The 5,376-nt window shown below is 43.8% G+C and overlaps 1 pseudogene; it reads left to right on the forward strand.

The window, feature by feature from the left end:
* Positions 1-3,086: 3,086 nt before the first annotated feature.
* LOC134930322 (5S ribosomal RNA) lies at positions 3,087-3,213 on the forward strand (annotated as a pseudogene).
* Positions 3,214-5,376: the final 2,163 nt, after the last annotated feature.

The raw sequence follows: 5,376 nt of genomic DNA on the forward strand, positions 1-5,376 counted from the left end.
TGTCCTACATAAACCGACAGGGCGGAACGAAGAGCAGAACGGCGATGTCAGAGGTAACAAGAATCCTCCTCTGGGCAGAAAAGCACGCGGTGGCGCTGTCAGCAATCTTCATTCCGGGAGTGGACAACTGGGAAGCGGACTTCCTAAGCAGACATGATCGCCATCCAGGAGAATGGGGCCTCCACCCGGAGGTGTTCGCAGAGATAACAGTTCGATGGTGTGTACCTCAAATAGACACGATGGCCTCCCACCTCAACAAGAAGCTTCGGAGGTACTGTTCCAGGTCGAGAGACCCACAAGCAGTGGCGGTGGATGCCCTTGTAACTCCATGGGTGTTCCAGTCAGTGTATGTGTTCCCTACACTTCCACTCATCCCAAGGATTCTCAAACTAATAAAAAGAATAAGAGTTCAGGCGATCCTCATTGCTCCGGACTGACCAATAAGGGCTTGGTACGCGTATCTTCTGGAATTACTGCTGGAGGATCCGAGGCCTCTACCTCTTCGCGAGGACCTTCTACAACAGGGGCCGTTCACCTATCAAGACATACCATGGCTACGTTTAACGGCATAGAGGTTGAACACCAGATCGTATCTTGGAAGGGCATTCCGAACAAGGTCATTCCTACTCTGATCCATGCTAGGAAGGGAGTAACGTCTAAACATTACCATCGCATTTGGAAAAAGTATGTGTCTTGGTGTGAATCCAAGAAGTTTCCTACGGTGGAGTTTCAACTAGGACGGTTTCTCCTCTTTCTGCAAGCAGGTGTGGATGTGGGCCTACGCTTGGTCTCCATAAAGGTCAAGATTTCGGCCTTGCCCATTTTCTTCCAGAAACAATTGGCTGCTCTCCCTGAGGTTCAGACTTTCTTGAAAGGGGTTATGCACATCCAACCCCCTTTGTGCCTCCTACGGCACCTTGGGATCTTAATGTGGTGCTGCAGTTCCTGCAATAGGATTGGTTTGAGCCTTTACAGGAGGTGGATGTCAAGTTTCTTACTTAGAAGGCGGTCACACTGTTGGCATTGGCATCTGCTAGACGTGTGTCGGTATTGGGGGCATTGTCATGCAAGAGCCCCTACTTGATTTTTCATGAAGATAGAGCTGAGCTCAGAATGCGTCAGCAATTTCTTCCTAAGGTTGTGTCGGCTTTTCTTATAGACCAACCTATTGTGGTGCCAGTGGCTACTGACTCCTCCATTGCCTCAATGTCCTTGGGCTTTGGAAATATATGTGAAGAGAACTTCTTGTCGCAGGAAGTCGGAAGCTGTTTGTCTTTTATGATCCCAACGAGGTTGGGTGTCCTGCTTCTAAGCAGACGATTTCTCACTGGATCAAGTTTACTATTCAGCATGCTTATTCTACGGCAGGCCTGCTATGTCCAAAATCTGTTCAGGCCCACTCTACTCGTAAAGTGGGTTCTTTCTGGCCGGCTGCCCGGGGTGTCTCGGCTTTACAGCTTTGCCGAGCAGCTACTTCAGCTACTTGGTCAGGGTCGGACACGTTTGCTAAGTTCTACAAGTTCAATACTTTGGCCTCTGTGGACCTACAGTTTGGTCAATCTGTTCTGCAGGAACCTCGGCACTCTCCCTCCCATACTGGGAGCTTTGGTACATCCCCATGGTACTAAATGGAACCCCAGCATCCTCTAGGACGTAGTCCATAGAGGATGCTGGGCGCCCGCCCATTGCTTCATTTTCCTGCATTGTTACTTGGTTAAGTATTGTTGGTTCAGTTGTTGCTGAATCGTTTCGGGTTGGTTAGCTTGGCTTTCCTTTTGTTATGTGTGAGCTGGTGTGATTCTCACCACTATCTGTGTATTTTCTTCTCTCGAAGTATGTCCGTCTTCTCGGGCCACAGTTTCTAGACTGAGTCTGGTAGGAGGGACATAGAGGGAGGAGCCAGCCCACACTATTAAACTCTTAAAGTGCCTATAGCTCCTAGTGGACCCATCTATACCCCATGGTACTAAATGAAACCCCAGCATCCTCTACGGACTACGAGAAAAGGATTTACCGGTAGGTAATTAAAATTCTATTTTTAGTTGATTCCTAATAACTAAAGAATTTCAAGTTTTGCATAAAGGGTTAGAGTTCTGTACTTCTGAAACTGTGTTCATATTTCTTTGACTATCAATTCTGTTCTCGTCCTATTATATTATCATAATGTTTGTATGACTGGTGATATGATTTATGAAACAAGTAATGTGTGTGATATCAGTGATGTAACAACATCAGTGATGTTATCAGTGACATCAGACATCATTACAGATGAAAATTGACATGGTGTTACAAAAATTTAATTTGGTAATTTTAGGGGGCCCATACAGCAGGCATCTATCAGTGTAATTGCCCATTTTACCGATGTCTTGGGGCGTGTGATCAAAATCTAACATGATGGACAATCTCAATTTGTGGATTCCGACCTAAAAATGATCGAAATCGCTGATTCTAGGATTTTAAACATATTGGCAGTTAGCAATCCCCTGAGAAAATGCAAATCATCAGAGTCTACAGATCAACAATGGGGATTTACCCCTTAGATGTACGGCCTGTTTTAGGATAAAATTGGGAAAATGATAACTATATTTTAAAAAAGTTGCTTTCCAAAAATATATAATTCTCTCCTCCCACAAATTGTATATGCAACATATCAAATTTAATATTGAAATATAAGTTAAACAGTTTGTCAGCCTTTACACTAACTTCAGTGAGCAGAATTTTAGGCAAACTCATAGCTTGGATATTACAGTACAAGGGGTGTGCACAGGGGCGGATTGGCACACCGGACCACATTCCGTTTGGCCAGTCCGTTCGTCCGCTCAGTGCCTGCTGACACCCTCCCATGCACGGTCAGCTGCCCAATCAGAGCTCAGCTCTGATCTAGCAGCATTCACTAACAGCTTCTGCGCCTGGGCAGTAGCTCAATGAACACAAATAAAAATGGCCGCCGGGGAGCTGCTGCACATGGGCAGCCACAGCAGCTCCCCCCGCCTTTGCAGAATTTATTGTGCAAGATTTATTGGACAGCAGAAGTACTTCTTTGATATTTATGCCACAACCCACACTCTCATTTGTTTCAAACGGATCAATACTGCCACACTTCACTGGCTACGCCCAGAGATCAAATCTCATTTGATCTTGGAAGCTAAGCAGTGATAGGCCTGATCAGTACTTGGATGGGAGACCACCTTGGAATATCAGGTGCAGTAATAATATCACAATCAACAAAAAGCAGAAGTAGTGTAGAAACCTGCGGCTCATATCACCATTCCACAAACTTTATCTCTCTCTAGATCAGTCTGGCACAATGGCCTAGCAGTCATTTAATAGCTACTTACATGCAAGACACAACTAGACCAAGACAGAGCTATTTTCTTTCCTTCTCTGCACTATATTATACTTACCAGTAGCTAAACGAGGCAGCACTTTACCTTTCTCCAGCAACAGTAAAGAGCGATACCAGAAGGTATAACCATCAGTGGTTACCCAGAGAGCTTTCACCACTGGAGCACACTACAAATGACTAATCTCTTTGTCTTGATTATAAAACATTTGTGCTCCTAAGTCTTAGATATTACAGATATCTTTGTTTTTAAATATTTTCACCAAAGGTGCATTCAAATTTGTGTGCTATCACAAAGGCTAGGCTAGGGATTAACTAGGGTTTATTGAAACCCACACATAGTTAACACTAATTAAACCGTGCCCTCCTTCAGGAGGAGTTCTATGTTACACTAACCTGCGTGTCCAACTATTTTTTATCTATCAAGATTAAGTTATATTTTAATGCATTTTCATTGTCCAAGTGTGCCCCAACATAGAGTCTTTCTTTACTTTCCTATTTTTTTATTGACTATACTGACTCTGGGAGCACCACCAACACAACAAATATTAAATACCTATTTCAGGGTTTAATTGGCATATGGTTGGTCTTCTCAGAGAAACCTAAAAAGCGGAATCTCTGAATTCTTAGTCTTGTGTGATGCCACACCCCTCCTAGCTTCATCCATTAAAGTATACAGTACCAGTCATTGTATTAATTGGTGGACCACATGTGAGGCTGCGCACTTCCTGTGTTGGCTCGTTATATAGCTGGTGCAGGTTTGGCTATATAGTACTGCTGAACTGAGGTTGACTCTGATGGCGCATGTACCGCTGTGAGTATGTAATTGATGTTATTTTAGAACTATATCTGTCAGCAGTTCTTTGTATATACTTAATAGGTGTTGTCAAAGTCGAAAAATATTGCAGTACACACATCACGTACAAACTACACACAGATGGCCTCCCTGCGTGCACTTATTCTGTTGTGCGTGCGCATATCCGCAATTTGCGTATGGTCGCTCCCGCGGTCCTGCGCATTAGCACGTGGTATGAGTATTTACGGTAGAGTTCGTGAATGCACGGAAGGCTATCAAAACACATTACATATTTAATCCAAATAGTGCACAATGTACACATAGTATCCCTGCACCACATCAGAAAGTAACAACAGTTTAAATGGTAACAGAACAAAGGGATTCACCTTTACAGAATAGGAGGGGACAGAACAAAGTCATAAGGTGGTGTTTGGTATCCAGCTGAAGGGTATTTTAAGGGTAACATTCCGGTGTTGGTTTGAGAAAGATTGCATGTTCCTGCAGATAGTTATGTGCAAGAGCAGAATATAGATATAAACTGTATTTACTGTACATTATGTATGCGGCGAGAATCCAGAGGAGACCACCCACAAGAGCAGTTGGGAAAGACATCGCCTACCTATTCAAACCGACCTATGACCTCTCCTGTACTGTAAATGTGCATTCCTGTGTCCAATGGACAAAGAGATTACAGTATCTATTGTATTGCTTTTTGGAAGAATTGTATAAAGAGAGCTGCTGCAGGCCTGGTCTGACACAAGACTCACAAAGTTATCTATCAGATGACCGAGGATCGGGCCGGGAAGCGCAAGCGAATCTACTCACGTAGGTACCATTGAATGTAGCCATTTACTCTGTTATATTATATTGTATTGCATTGTTTGTATTGTAACCCAATTTCAGCAATAATCCACTGTGGTGTCGGAACCCAGCGGTAAAATCACAATTGGTGTCATGTCTTCATTGCCCTGCTAAGGTTTAAAGCGTATTTTCATTGCATTGCACAACTGTTCAGGGTTTGTGGTGTATCTCTGGGTGAGTACTTTGTACCGTCAGCGCGTCGTTTGTACGCGAAGTCCGTACGCAGTACGGGACTTTGTACGCTAATAGCGTACAAAGTGCGCAGAGTGTGTGTTAAGTACAGCGGCCGCAGCGGCTCCATGGTAATGTGTATTTAAGGTGTGTTTAAGGTATAGCTTTCTTTCCTAAGGATATTTCAGCATTATCAATTGGTGGT

The sequence above is a fragment of the Pseudophryne corroboree genome, chromosome 5 (assembly GCF_028390025.1).
Source record: "Pseudophryne corroboree isolate aPseCor3 chromosome 5, aPseCor3.hap2, whole genome shotgun sequence".
NCBI classification, from domain to species: domain Eukaryota; kingdom Metazoa; phylum Chordata; class Amphibia; order Anura; family Myobatrachidae; genus Pseudophryne; species Pseudophryne corroboree.